The sequence below is a fragment of the Schistocerca serialis genome, chromosome 3 (genome assembly GCF_023864345.2).
Source record: "Schistocerca serialis cubense isolate TAMUIC-IGC-003099 chromosome 3, iqSchSeri2.2, whole genome shotgun sequence".
Taxonomy (NCBI): domain Eukaryota; kingdom Metazoa; phylum Arthropoda; class Insecta; order Orthoptera; family Acrididae; genus Schistocerca; species Schistocerca serialis.
Genome location: NC_064640.1, coordinates 139,702,003 through 139,718,333, shown reverse-complemented (window position 1 = coordinate 139,718,333; position 16,331 = coordinate 139,702,003).

The window sequence follows — 16,331 nt, the reverse complement described above, 5'->3', positions numbered from 1 at the left end:
TATCCACAAGTTCATCAAGGCACTGTTGGTCAGATTGTTCCACTCCTCAACGCCGATTCGGCGCAGATCCCCCCACAGTGGTTGGTGGGTCACGTCATCAGTAAACAGCCCTTTCCAATCTATCTCAGGCATGTTCGATAGGGTTCATATGTGGAGAACATTCTGGCCACTCTAGTCGAGCGATGTCGTTATCATGAAGGAAGTCATTCACAAGATGTGCACAAATTGTCGTTCATGCAGACGAATGCCTCGCCAATATGCTGCCGATATGGTTGCCTAATATTGCTTAAGCAGAAAATTTTTTGTCAGATACAATTTTCTTTTATGGTCCTCAAAACAGCCCTTTCCTTTCATCAAGCGCTATTGTTAACTGCATGATCATATCTTTGTATCTCAGCTCGATTTCTGCAAGCATTTTTTGCATTGTTAACAGCTTTAGCAATGTCTGCTGCACCTACAGATAATGTTCCAAACGCTGACAAAGCAGCAAATATTGGAACGAGAGGTACTCCTTGTTTTTGGGGGTGGGTTTTATACATTCTTTACAGAGAGATTTTGTTTTTGGAGGAACTTGTGAAGCAGTTTTACGTTCAACTTTCGCAACTACTATGACTCCATACACTTAATTCTACTTTGAACTTTTTAAATTACTTTGTTCATTTCATTCTCTGTGATTTCCCTATTCTTTTTCATACTCATCCCCATTTTAACTTAAGCTTTCATTGCACCATTCACTACTAAAGAAGCTAATTTTTTAACTCACCTTAGCGTCTTTTACTTTCACTCTTCGCCACAATTTTTCAGCCACCATCTGGTCTGCTTGATGTCTGTCTGACAAACTGTCTGGTTGTACTGTGTAAGTAATCTCATACTCTTTGCATGCTTCATCTAATGAATTGACTCCAACATCATGTTTTTTAGCCATTTCACCAGCTTTCTTCCTGGACCACACGATGAGTTGCTAGGCAATGAAGTGCTACAAGTCACTTGTTAATAACACCCTTAAGGAGAGATCCACATTTCCTCCTCTTGTTCTTCTTCTTCTCCTTATTCACTGCCAAAATTCTACCTTATATGTGGTATATTGGAATGTAGATCACACTTTTATATATGTTGCCTACACTGGCCGTACACCACTGGTGATCGTCGAGGGGACACTGAATAGTGCACGGTACATCCAAACCGTCATCGAACCCATCGTTCTACCATTCCTAGACCGGCAAGGGAACTTGCTGTTCCAACAGGAAAATGCACGTCCGCATGTATCCCGTGCCACCCAACGTGCTCTAGAAGGTGTACGTCAACTACCCTGGCCAGCAAGATCTCCGGATCTGTTCCCCATTGAGCATGTTTGGGACTGGATGAAGCGTCGTCTCACGCGGTCTGCACGTCCAGCACGAACGCTGGTCCAACTGAGGTGCCAGGTGGAAATGGCATGGAAAGTCGTTCTACAGGACTACATCCAGCATCTCTACGATCGTCTCCATGGGAGAATAGCAGCCTGCATTGCTGCGAAAGGTGGATATACACTGTACTAGTGCCGACATTGTGCATGCTCTGTTGCCTGTGTCTATGTGCCTGTGGTTCTGTCAGTGTGATCATGTGATATATCTGATCCCAGGAATGTGTCAATAAAGTTTCCCCTTCCTGGGACAATGAATTCACGGTGTTCTTATTTCAATTTCCAGGAGTGTATGTCCCAATAGAATTAAATGCATCACATCTAGTCCTTCCAATTAAAGAGGAAAAATGGTCTCATGTTTTATATATACTACCTATAATGGCGCCAACGACCGTAGTTGCTGAAAAATATCAATGTAACAATTTGAAACTGATAGAGAGATTTCATGTTCCAGCAAGACGGCGACCCTCCACATTTCCACAATTGTGTACGAGATTACTCGAATAAGACGTCGCCGCGTCGCTGGATAGGCCGTGTTGCAGCCAATAACCTAGCACTATTCTAGTGGTCAGCGCGATTGTCAGAGTTGACGGCCTGTAGTTTTTTTTTTTTTTTGTGAGGTTACGTCAAGAATAGTATTTATGTTGTATCACTACCACTGAACATGGAAGACTTTACAACGCTGCATCGTAGAAGCTGCTCTTACTATCACTCCTCACATGCTTTGTCGAGTATGGGCAGAACCGGACTGCCGATTAGATATGTATCGTGTGGCAAATGGCGGACACACAGAGCATTTAAAAACATTGTCCAAAAGAACTTTGAGAGTTCTTCTTTCGCATACTGTATCATTTGTCACATTGTTCTTGGTTATTTAGCTTTGTAGATTTTTTGAGATGTTTTGTGGACTTTATAGGTACCCTGTAGACTGTTGCGCCATATTGCTCCCTTACTAACCTCTGGTACGCCTTGAGTATTAGACTGATGAAGAGCTGTAAAAGACGCGGTATTTCTTCTACAGCGTGTTGACGCGGCTCTCAGCTTACATTTCTTGGCACAGCGGGCACAGGCGAATGATCATAATAGCTGTTGCGTCTGCAAAGAAGATAACACAAAGGGAGAGAGGGGATGTTGTACATGCTGTTATTCGATCCAAACACTAATTAATATATATGACTCGAATAAATAGATATTTTTCTAAATTTAATGCCTTATTTTGCCTTTTAGGTATGGTACCCGACTAGAAACTATCACAGTGGGATGTAGACCATCAATTAGTAGCACAAACGTTACTGTTAGTTTGTACATGCTGGATCTTGTTAAAAACAGTGACTGTTAATCAATTTATGAGTTAACAGTCATGTATTATGCATTAGGTGAGACTTGGTATTAACATTACTGGTGCCACGTTACACCAGCACTGCCAATATCTTTACATATTTTTGATAGATAATCGAATACTCTTTAATATGGCGTCTATTTACATAAAATACATGTGAAGCTTCCACGTTTTTGATAAATAATACAAGTGTGAAAATATTGCATTGTCAATATCTTTATGAATTTTTGATAAATAATCATATACTTTTGAATATGGTACAAAATTAAGTTCGTTTGGAGACTTTTTAATGTGGCGGTTACATACTGATTGGTTGTCTGATTTTAATAGCCGCTAAAATACTGGGCTATGATTGGCTGTTTCGTTTTAATGAGTAGTAAAATACTATGCTGAGGTTGGGATAGTACAATGTGTGTGTGTGTGTGTGTGTGTGTGTGTGTGTGTGTGTGTGTGTGTGTGTTTGTGTGTGCGTGCGTGCTTATGTACTTTTAATGCTGTATGTGAGATGAAATTTACTGACAAGGCAGAATTTTTGCTGACGAGACTGTGCATCAGCTTACAGCTGAAACAGCATCTCGTCACATGACTAGACAACTTATACTTGACGTCATGCATACAGACCCTAGCTGCACGTGTGCTGGCATAAAGGTTAAAAGTCGGTCAAAGTGTGCTGCAGTGGGCATAGTTATTCTACATTGGTGACCACGCGTTCCTCTTTCTTCTGTATCTTCAATATAAGTATGCTGTGGAAACTCTCGTATTGAAATATGACGTCAGCTGTCTTCACAGGGCTGCAAACATATGTCCCCGGTGTGACGAACTCTCAGACACTCTGTCACACCTCGAATGGCACACTGCCTCATCAAATCTCATTCCCATAGAAAATGAGTGGGACTATCTGGAACAACAAGTGAAACTTAGCACTCAAAATTCTTCCAGTTTTGTAGTGTCATTGAATCTAATCATGAATGACCGGCTTCAGCTCCGTGTGGCATAACTACATCAACTTGTGGACTCTATTCCTAGCCGAATGGAGGCCATTATCAAGGCTAAAGGCGATGTTACATGACACGAAACTTCCTGGCAGATTAAAACTGTGTGCCGGACTGAGACTCCAACTCGAGACCTTTGCCTTTCGCGGGCAAGTGCTCTGCCAACTGAGCTACCCAAGCACGACTCACGCTCTGTCCTCACAACTTTCCTTCCGCCAGTACCTCGTCTCCTACCTTCCAAACTTTACAGAAGCTCTCCTGCGAACCTTGCAGGACTAGCACTCCTGAAAGATAGGATATTGCGGAGACATGGCTTAGCCACAGCCTCAGGGATGTTTCCAGATCGAGATTTTCACTCTGCAGCGGAGTGTGCGCTGATATGAAACTTGTTGATGTTACATGACGTTAGCGTTATGTATTCTGAAGCCACAAATTTTTTGTCTAGTGTGCTCAATTCGAGCGTTATTGCCTCCACCCTGTCCACTAAAATGGTCCTCTTGACACGGATGCTAAAAATTAATATCAGACCTCACAATTTAATATTCTATTTAGTAATTAAATGTATTCACAATTTCGTCAAAAATACGGATTTTAGTTGCGAGATGACGATAAATGGATTTTACCAACGGTGACGAGATCGCCAGAGATCTAGAATGTATGATACGAAAGCAGCTTGAACCGTTATACCTAAACGCGTTTATTGAGATTCATCAGGTCTGTCACGGAATTCGAGAAATGGATTTCTTATTGCGTAAAGAGCACTTTTTGATTTGATAGCGATGATTATCCGTTGTGGCGAAGTGCCTCCGTGGCGAAACGCGGTATGGAAGAGCTGTGGAGCGCCGCGAGCGTCGTATGCATGTACTGCTGCAGAAACCCGTCAATTTGTCCGGCGGGCAGGCGGATGTGCTGACCGGTGGTTTTGGAGTTTAACGGCGCGTGGATGGCGGAAAACTTGCGCCCGCAGCTGACGAGATCACGGAAGCAGCCGGCCACCGTATTCATTATCAAATCATTCAGGAATTCGCCCCGAGTGACTTCGCAGACTAGGCGGAACGTGCTATCATGAAAAGTTTGTCGACGGAATTCTAACCATGGTATCGGTGTACTACCCCGTAGTACAGAGCATTATGTTACAGAAAATATCGTAAGTCGTTTTCTGGTCGACCTCTTCCAGTATCTAATTTTCGTAGTTGAACTTGGTCGGTAGATTGGACAACAACAAGGAGAAGTTGAACTGAATCGAACAGAGAAGAAATTTTTGACATGACTTGAGCAAAAGAAATTTTAGTTTGATAGGACACATGTCACTGCATGTCACGGTTTAACCTGTAGTCGACGACGAGTTTATTAGGTACGGAACTCATGTTCAGGTCCTGGAAAAATGAATGAGTAAATCGGCAGTGTCCTTTTCAAAGGAAGCATCTCAACATTTGCTTCAAGTTATTTGGAGAAAAATTGAAAAACCGAAAGCGGGATGGTCAGACGGCGATCTGAAATGCCAGCCTTCCCAATATAGGTCAAATATCAAATCCCCACATGGTAAAGTTTTTCATTCACTTCATCCTGTGCTCCCTGTTTGTTCGTATAAGTGCGGCTAACGTTTTTTCAGTACAGTGGTCATGACAGCCAAAGCTGATTCAGTCACTCAGCAATGCATAGAGTTAAATGCTTTACAACGATTTTATTATGAAGTGAGAAAAGGTAGAGAGTAACTTTACATCGATACAGAGGTGAGCAGAGGCTGAGCAGAAAAGGAGGAAAAGGGCCATGTGCAAGGCACCATCTGCATATTCCCCTTAAATGATTTAGAGAATAGAAAACTTAGAAACTGAGCGACTCTGATTACTTCGTTGTCGATAGGAGATTAAATCTTAATTTTTCCTTGTTTTTCCTTGCATTTTTTAAATTTTTTTAGCTGTGTTAACGACACCTGTTACCTTATTATCTAGAGGGGGCTGTAGTCTAAAAAATGTGCCAGAAAAATTTAGGTCTTAAAGGTAATTTTATTTTTTTAAAATTAACTTACAGTTAACAGTACTGCGTATGGCGAATGCCTGGTGATCACCATCTGCTAGCATGTGTGCCGGCCAGTGTGGCCGAGTGGTTCTAGACGCTTCAGTCTGGAACCGCGCGACCACTACGGTCGCAGGTTCGAATCCTGCCTCGGGCATGGATGTGTGTGATGTCCTTAGGTTAATTAGGTTTAAGTAGTTCTAAGTTCTTGGGAACTGATGACCTCAGATGTTAAGTCTCATAGTTTTCAGAGCCATTTTTCTGCTAACATGTGTTGTGCCAACAGTAAAATTCGGAGGCGGTGGTGCTCCGATGAGGTCGTGTTTTTCATGGAGGGGGCTTGCAACCCTTGTTGTTTTGCGTGGCACTATCACAGCACAGGCCTAAATTGATGGTTTAAGCACCTTCTTGCTTCCAACTGTTGAAGAGCAGTTCGGGGATGGCGACTGCATCTTTCAACACGATCGAGCCACCTGATCATAATCCACGGCCTGTGGGGGAGTGGTTACATGACAATAACATCCATGTAATGGACTGGCCTGCACAGAGTCCAGACGTGAATCCTATAGAACACGTTTGGGATGTCTTGGAACGCCGACGTCGTGCCAGGCTTCACCGACCGACATCGATACCTCTCCTCAGTGCAGCACTCCGTGTAGAATGACCTGCCATTCCCCAAGAAACCGTCTAGCACCAGATTGAACATATGCCTGCGCGAGTGGAAGCTGTCATCAAGGCTAAGGGTGGGCCAACACCATATTGAATTCCAGCACTGCCGATGGAGGGCACCACGAACTTGTAAGTCATTTTCAGCTAGGTGTCCGGATACTTTTGGTCACATAGTGTAAAATCGCTAAGGGTGTCTAAGGCTTACATCCGATCGCTCGTTGACCAGTATGGTATGGGGTTGGGTTTTTTTGGGGAAGGTGACCAAACAGCGAGGTCATCGGTCTCATCGGATTAAGGAAGGATGGAGAAGGAAGTCGGCCGTGCCCTTTCAGAGGAACCATCCAGGCATTAGCCTGGAGTGATTTAGGGAAATCACGGAAAACCTAAATCAGGATGGCCGGACGCGGGATTGAACTGTCGTCCTCCCGAATCCCATATGGTATGGCAGTAGAAGATAGCAAAAGTAAAACCGACGTTTTAAATTCTGCATTTAAGGAATCGTTCATGCTGGAGAACTGTACAAACATACCGTCGTTCGACCATCTCACAGACATAGTAACAACCAGCGCTGTTGTAGAGAAATATGTGAAAAGTTGAAAGCAAACAAGTCGCCAATTCGGTTTTAAAAGAGTATTATAAAGCACTGACCTCTTACTTAACTTGCATTTATCGAGAATCTCCCGACCAACACGAAGTCCCAATCGACTGGAAAAAGGCGCAGGTGACTCGTATATATAAGAAGGGGAAAAAAAAAAAAAAATGCGGAGCGTATCCTTAACGTCGGTTTGCTGAAGAATCCTCCAACATATTCTCAGTTCAAACATACCAAATTTACTTGAAACCGAATAGGTTGTGTTCACAATTCAGCACGGTTTTAGAAAGGGTCGGTCGCGAAAGTCATCTTGCCCTTTTCTCACATGATACTCTGTGAATTCTGGATGAAGGGCTACAGGTTGATTCCATACTCCTACAGTTCCCTAAAGCATTTGTCACAGTGCCACACTGCGGACTGTTAACGAAAGCACAGCGTACGGAATAGTTTCCCAGATATGTGAGTGGCTCGAAGACTTCTTAAGTAACAGAACCCAGCACGTTATCCTCGATGACGAGTGTTCACCAGAGGCAAGAGCAGCAACACGAGTGGCCCAGGGAGGTGTGGTAGGACCGCTGTTGTTCTCTGTATGCGTAAATGATCTGGAGGACAGGGTCGGCAGAAGTCTTCGATTGTTTGCTGATGATGCTGTGGTGTACGGTAAGGTGTCGAAGTTGAGTGACTCTAGGAGATAACAAGATGACGTAGACAAAATTTGTAGTTGTCGTGATAAATAGCAGCTAGCTACGAGGGTTGGAATTTTAATAGTGGGAACTATTTATTTACAGCTCGTACAAAATAGTTTCAAAGTTTCACTGACCTTCAAAGTAGTCACCAGCATAGTGTATAAGCCGTTGCCAGAGATATGGAAGTCGTAGGATACTCTTAGCAGTGCCAGTTGTGCTGACAGGTTGAGCGGCGCGGCCGATTGCCTGACGACTTTGTAGCAGTTCTGAAGCGAATGCCCCGAAGAGTTTCCTTCAGTTTAGAAATCGTTTTTTTTTTTTTTTTTTTTTTTTTTTTGTTTTTTTTGTTTTTTTTGTTTTATATATAAGAGGTGGAGCCCCTCCACGCCCACACCGGCATGATGGCATGATGGCCTGCATAAGGGCTAGTATTCACTAAAGTGAGGTGTCGCAGGATGTGGGAACTGCGATGTTTGCGTACGTCTGGTTAGGATTAACCATTAATACGCGCTCATTTGGAGATAGATTAGTCGAAATCTGACGAAGGGTAGCGGTTTGAAGGGCAGAGGAAAAAAAGTGCCAAGGCAAGAGCCAAGGGAAAAAAACCTCTGCGAAAGTTAGGTCGGGTGGTAAGAGCAGTAGCGGTTGTCTTGCTGCCTGCGATAGGTTGTGCAAGGATAGGCTTTGTTAGTAGTGGGTATCATGCATGTCGATACCTTGACGTTGTGCGTTTGTGCTGCTCGGCGGCTGGCGCTGGGTGCTGGTACAGAGTCCTCGTTCAGCGTCAGCAACCTGCAACAGTTAGGTTTGTTATCGATCTTGTGTCCGATAGGTCATATACCGGAGGCACAGTTTGAGGGAATGTTGGCAGATTGTTTGTGCGTCTGTGGGCGAGCTCGTCGGTGTCCCTGCTGTGGCCTGTTGGTCGGCTCTAATAGCAGCTGGTAGTTGCCAGTCAGTGTTGTTGATATGCAGGGGTTTGCCGACGTTTGTCGCTGTTTGCGTATGTTAGTTTACCATAGGTGGCTATGCCCTAGCTAGCAGTGTCTTTGGTCGCTTGTGCTTCCACCTGTGGTTGTGATCGTAGTTTCCCAGAGCGAGGATGAAAGGATTGTTCGAGTGTGTCGAGTTCCTGTATAGTCGTGTGGCGTGTTTTTTGAATACTTCCTTGAGGGTATCAAGGCGGTATTCATGGTGAAGATCCACGGTGCGTGTGTAGCGTGGAGCGTTGCTAATGATTCGTAGCACCTTGTTCTGTATGATCTGTAGGCGGCGCAGTCGTGTAGGAGCTGCATATCCCCAGACGGGAGCTGCGTACTCATCAGAGGTCTAATCAGCGTCATGTATATGGACCTCGACACCCTCCTATTCAGTGTGCTTTCCCTGTTGAGCATTGGGTAGAGCTGTTTGAGCCTCGCGTGCGCTCGGTTGCCAACGTATTCGATGTGGTCCCCCCATGTAAGTTTCCGGTCCAGCCAGACACCAAGGTGTGCGTGTTGAAAGCATGATTTCTTAAGTCAGAGTAGTGCAGTAGGTGGTATAGCCTTTAGTAGCCCAATCAGTCAAACAAATCGGTGACAGCTTGCACTGTATGTGCTTGAGCGTTGTCCTGCAAACTTTCTGCAGGACCTGACCATCATTTTGCAGGACAATGCTCAAGCACGTACAATGCAAGCTGTTACTGATTTATTTGATTGATGGGTGGTAAGTGCTACACCACTACTGCGCTCCCGCCGGCCGAGGTGGCCGAGCGGTTCTAGGCGCTAGAGTCTGGAACCGCGCGACCGCTACGGTCGCAGGTTTGAACCATTTTGAACTGCACTCCCCGACTTAAGCCCCCGTCAGTTCAACTCGATTTCTAAAACTGAAGAAAACACTTCATGGCATTCACTTCAAAACAGCTACAAATTCGTCGGGCAATAGACCGCGCCGCTCGAACTATCAACACAACTGGCACTGCTAAGAGCACCCTACGACTTCCACATCGCTGGCAACGGGTTATACGTAATGCTGGTGGCTACTTTGAAGGTCAGTAAAACTTTGTACGAGCTGTAAATAAATAGTTGCTATTATTGAAGTTCCAACCCTCGTATAAATGTAGAAAAATGTAAATTAATGCAAATGAGTAGGAAACATAATCCAGTAATGTTTGAATACAGAATTATTAGTGTGCAGTTTGACAGAGTCACGTCTATTAAATAAACAGGCGTAACGTTGCAAATCAATATGAAACGCAATAAGCATGTAAGGATTGTAGTAGGGAAGGCGAGTGATCGACTTCGGTTAATAGGGAGAATTTGATGAAATCATGGTTTATCTGTAAAGGAGATCGCATCTAGCACATCAGTGCGACCCATTGTTGAGTAATGTTTGAGAGTTTTGGATCCTCGCCAGGTCGGACTAAAGGAAGACATCGAAACAGTTCAGAGGCGGGCTGCTAGATTTGTTACCTTTAAGTTCGAACAACACGCAAGTATTACGGAGATGCTGCGGGAACACAAATGGCAATGACTGGAGGGAAGGTGACATTCTTTTCGAGGAGCGCTACTGAGAAAAAGTAGAGAATCGGCGCTTGTGGCTGACTACAGAGCGAGTCTACTGCCGCCAACGTACATTTCGCGTAAGGACCAAGTAGATAAGATTAGAGAGTTTAGGGCTCGTATGGTGGCAGACAGACAGTCGTGTTTCCCTCGCTGTATTTGCGAGTGCAACAGGAAAGGAAATGATTGTAATGGAAGAGGGTGCCCGCCGCCACACACCTTACGGTGGCTGCGGAGTGTGTATGTAGATATAGATTCCGTACCCACGTACACCTCGGTGGTGACACTGGATTCTGTATAGGTGCTGCCGGGAAGGTCCGTGCCAAGCCAGAAGGTGGAACATTCCACGATTGTGTGAGGCATGGTTTAGCATTAGTTTCTTCCATAAGTTTGGGGAGATTTCATAGACCTATCGACACTAATCTGAGGAGTTCGAGTCGCTTTGCTAAGGCTCCCAGCGCCTTAACTGGTCTTAATTGTAAAATTTGTTGGTGGTTACCATCTGGAACTTATCCAGCTCCCCTTTATCGAGTCAATATGACGCACCAAGATACCTGTCGGTAACATCAGTTGGGAATACGTCTGAAACTGAAAGCAAGGATGTGACATGGTTCCATATGTTCCATTGAGCCACATTGACTCACCCCTCTGCACCCTCATCAGAATATTTCTATGTCGAGCGTAGCACTGGCCGCGGAGCTGTGATGGCTGTAAATATAGCACTGTGATAGATCCTGGTCGCCAGATTGTAGCTGGAACTTCCTTTTCCTATTAACTTATGCTTCACTTCAGATTCTTTTGTGGCTGCACTGGTGATTGCTGTTGGAAGACTAATTTTTCACCTAGGTACACATCTGGATCTCTGGAAACAAACGGCGTAGAGACAGAAATGTCTTGTAAATTTATAGTTGTTTAAGCGGCATATACGTGTTCCTGTTAACTCCCACTGCCAATAAATTTTCGCCAATAAATTCGTTCAAAGACCACACTTGCTGTGTCCTCCAAACGTGTCCTGCTAGATTAAAACGTGTTTCGCACTAGGTCTTTAACACGTTCCATTGCTTTTCACTGTTCTTATAGTACAGATAATTATAGATAAAGCTGCGATTCGCTTGTTAATACATGTGACAATAATTTATGACTCCATTATGAATGGTATTTCTTTCAACGATAGCAACACTGTTTTGATACAAAATTTCTTTTATCGGCCACTATGTTGTTACGAAATCAGAGTTTCTTTGTGACATGATCACAAGATTAATAGAGGAAAGTGTCGGATCACTAAACTCTTATTTTTCTCTGTTTGAGTGCACGTTAGTACCGCAAAGACAGCTCAAATTGTCTGGAAATAATGCTACAGTGCCAAATTATACTTATTGAATGTGATGTTCTGGAACAGAAGATAAGTGAGTTGCATAAAACAGAACTATATTGTATCCGTAGTTTAAGAAATCTTTTGTTTTGTCGGAAACCCGTTCAAAAATATATTCTTGAATGAAAGACGAAAATTAAGAAGTTCGTGCCTCAGATAAACTTTGGACCCCCTATTCGTCACCAGTGTCATGGGTAACTGAGAGTGGTTCAAATGGTTCTGAGCACTATGGGACTTAACTGCTGAGGTCACCAGTCCCCTAGAACTTAGAACTACTTAAACCTAATTAACCTAAAGACGTCACACACATCCATGCCCGAAGCAGGATTCGAACCTGCGGTCGCGCGGTTCCAGACTAACGCCTAGAACCGCTCGTCCATAACTGAGAGTGGTTACGAAGTAAAAGATCATACCTTTTATTTTGCCCATTTACTGGCCTTTTTTTTTTTTTTTTTTTTTTTTTTTTACAGTTCTGGGGTTTGACCGTCGCTTGGGCGAAATTGTTAACGTCTGGAAGGGATTAAAAGTCTACAGTCAACGTTTTCTGTGTTAGTAAATATAAAAACTAGAATCTCCAAGATAGTTATATACCTTCCTTATATCATCGTATTTAAATCAGTCTTTGTAAATATATTTTCTTCAATCAAAGACTGTGCCTTCCTGTTTTAGAATTTATTTCTATGTAACAAGGACTGCGACGATACACAATAATGAGCTCATAGAGGTCGAAGTCTCGTCATTTATTTATTAGTCCCATTCGGATCGGCTTCGGCGAACATGGTGTGTGTGTGTGTGTGTGTGTGTGTGTGTGTGTGTGCGTACGTGGGTGCGTGTGTGTGTATGTGTGTGTGTGCGTGTGTTTTTCACTCGTTATATACCCATTAATGCGGGAGCCGCGCTCTTGGTGTTATCTTATCTCTGTTTGTCTTCTTCTTTGCCTTTATTCCACTTATCGCGGCTACTGTGTATTAAAAGTTGCTCGAAAATTTAGACTGCTAAGAAATATAGTGCCACTTAGACCACCCAAGGGACTGAGCGTAGGCAGCTAATTTCTTTCTTGGGGGAAATAAGACAAGTCATAATGTCGTTAGCGTAAAATTACTCTAAAACAAGAAGGAGCAGTGTTTTTGACAATAATACAAACGATATACGCGTCGTCACATGATGTCTTTCCCAACCTGGCTAGTACGAAAGCAGAGTAGGAAGCATAAACCTGGAAACTGTACCTTAATAGTCGCGTATATTGACCTTTAATAACAAATCTAAGGTTTCTGTAGCTCTGGATGTCAGCGCGAGGGTCTTTTTTTTTTCTTTGTCACAAATGCTTAAAATCGAAATGCCATCTAAAAGGTAGTACATCGGCGGTCTCCGATACAGCTGCCAGTCCTTTGTCTCGAAAACGCTACGTCCTAACGTTTTTAGATGAAATGTGTTATGGACACTTTCGAGAAAAAACTGACGAGTGAAATTCGCATTGGTTTGACTGCTGAGAACTGGAAGTAAGAATGTCAAATGAGAAGATGGTAGGGGTGATTGCTGTACCTAGAGGATAGCGTAAGTAGAAATCAAAATATTTTGAGGCCAGCACTTCAGTCTAGTGACTGATTTTAAAATCACACGAAGAAACGCGAACTACAGACCACCATAAGCAGTTTCCACCATAATCTACGGTGATTATTGTTGTTGGAGGAGATTGTATTTTGTGCAGCATTTGTAAATATTTCACGTTGTACAGATTTAAGTGACGTATAATATATTAAAGCTATGTTAATTCTTCAGGTACAGAATTTATGGCGAGTAAATTGCTATATACTTTTAGAACTATTTGTATAGCATGTGGACAGTTAAGCCATATTTCGTAGGTCCTGCACCATCTTGTACGTCGAAGCAGAAAATCTTTTACCATGGAGCACGTGATGTCTGCAAAAGAACTAAGTTTATTTAATGTCTTGACATTTTTACCTGTCTTGAAAATGAAAATGTGTATTTGTTTCCGATAGCTTCCGTTGCAAAATATATTTAATTTGTACCCGGCTTTGATAATACCTCTGGCTCACTTAATTTCACTTACTGATTATTGGTGTTTAGTAGAGTAATAATCTGACACATAGAAGATTAACTGCAATACTGAAAAGATTTTCTTTATTGCAACGTTGTTACTTTTCACGCCGGCCGCGGTGGTCTAGCGGTTCTAGGCGCTCAGTCCGGAACTGCGCGACTGCTACGGTCGCAGGTTCGAATCCTGCCTCGGGCATGGATGTGTGTGATGTCCTTAGGTTAGTTAGGTTTAACTAGTTCTAAGTTCTAGGGGACTGATGACCAAAGCTGTTAAGTCCCATAGTGCTCAGAGCCATTTGAACCATTTGTTACTTTTCAGCAGAATTTTTGTTCCTACTAATATGCCCAAGTCGAACCCAGGAACATGTTTATCGCACTTAAAAAAAACCTTAATTTTTCTTGAGTAATTTTTGTAATTTCAGAAAAAGACTGAAGCACTTAAAATGTGAATACCATCATTTAAAAATGTAATATGAAAACGTATTAAACTTCTATTACAGGGCTGGCTAGAGGAGGAAGTCTGACAAGTGTACCAAGGTACAACATTTTGCCTCACAAAATTAGTGTCGTAGCATAGGGACTGCAAAGCAGAACGTTACTTAGCTGGACAGATTTTTGGGATGTTGCGCATATTCGATGAATTAATCAAAACTATCGTTCTGACACTGAGGGACTGAAACACACTTAGGTAAATAAAAATAAGTCTTGTAGGATGAGTATCTTGCGTAAAAAGTCCTATTTAATATGACAGTGGAGAAAGGTATTTTTAAGGCTTGCTGCTTTAAACAGACGAAGGTATTTCCTTTTTAACAGGAAATAGTTTAATCCAGAAATAACATTTTTGTTTTAAAATTATTACCAGACAGAAAATTTATCTATTTTGGTCATGATAAGCCCGGTGCATTGCTCATTGAAGATAAGATGATTAAATGATAATAAAGAAAGACCAGCCCGGGTAGTCTCTCGCGTTAGCGCACCACTTCCGGGATTCGGGGAGGGACACCGGCTCCTGTTCGAATCCGCTCGGCGGATTAACGACAAGGGCTAGTGTGCCGGACAGTCTGTATTTGGTTCTTAGGCGGTTTCCCACATCCAACTAGATGAGTCCCTAACTGGTACACCCTCGCACCTCAGTTACACGATTCGCGAATATACTGACGGAAAAAAAAATCGCAACACCAAAGAGGAGTTGTGCGACATAAACGAAAGTTGATATGCGTGTTTCTAAATTTGAAAGAGGGTCTATTAAAATTTCGCGCCAGACGCATAAGAGTGGCATTAGTAGCGCCACTATGAGGATGGAAATCAGGTTTGCTTTAAATACACGCTGTGACGGTAATGAGATTAGTTACGTTTGAGATTGGACGTGGTGAGTTGATGTTAGTCAAGAATGCCTTTAAGGCGACAAAGACGTCATTATCAACACCTCAATCAGTTTGAACGAGTCGTGTAATAGCGCTACGAGAAGCTGGATGTTCTTCTGCAGTATTGTAGGAAGACTTGGCCGGAATGTAGTTACTGAACATGATTGCTGGCAGTGGTCGTCACGAGAACGTACGGTCGCTAGAAGATTGGGCTCCGGACGACCACGTGGCACTACCGAGAGGGACGACTACTGTGTACGGCATATGATTCTGGCGCATCGTACTGTATCTGTGGCAGCAATATGAGCAGCAGTTTGCACCACAGTGACAGAACTAACTGTTACAAATCGGTTACTTCAAAAAGATCTCCGAGTCACACGTCGCGTAGCGTGCATTCCACTGACCATAAACCACCGCCATTTGCGGCTTCAGTGATGTCAGACGAGAGCTCATTTGACGGTAGGGTGGAAGTCTGTTGTGTTTTCTGATGAAAGCTGGCTATGCTTCGGTGCCAGTGACGACACTGGGAGGAGGCCAGTTGATTGCCTGCAGCCTATCTGTCTGCGTGCTAGACCACTGGACCTACACCTAGAGTTGTGGTTTGGGGTGTGATACTGTATGTCGAAGCATTGGAAGGCCGTCATTGCTGCTGATTTGCTTTTAAAATACATATGTTTTACGTGCTGTGTCTTTCCTCAGAGTGAGACATGAAACCATTGTACAACTTGTAGAAATATGTTATAAAATTGACTGAACCGTAAGGAATCATTCTACGCTGCAGAGCCAAAGATACTGGTTCACCTGCCTAATATCATGTAGGGCCTCTGGGAGCACGCAGAAGTGCCGCAACACGACGTGGCATGGACTCGACTAATGTCTGAAGCAGGGCTGGAGGTAATTGACACGGTAAATCCTGCAGAGCTTTCATAAATCCGTAAGAGTACGAGGGGGTGGAGATCTCTTCTGAACAGCCCGTTGCAAGCCATCCCAGATATGCTCAATAGTGTTTACGTCTGGTGATTTCGGTGGCCAGAGGAAGTGGTTAAACTCAGAAGAGTGTTCCTGGAGCCATTCTGTAGTAATACTGGACGTGTGGGGTGCCGCGTTGTCCTGCTGGAATTGCCCAAGTACGTCGGAGTGCACAATCGACATGAATGGATGCAGGTGATCAGACAGGATGCGGCTGGCCGGAATGGCCGAGCGGTTCTAGGCGCTACAGTCTGGAGCCGCGCGACCGCTACGGTCGCAGGTTCGAATCCTGCCTCGGGCATGGATGTGTGTGATGTCCTTAGGTTAGTTAG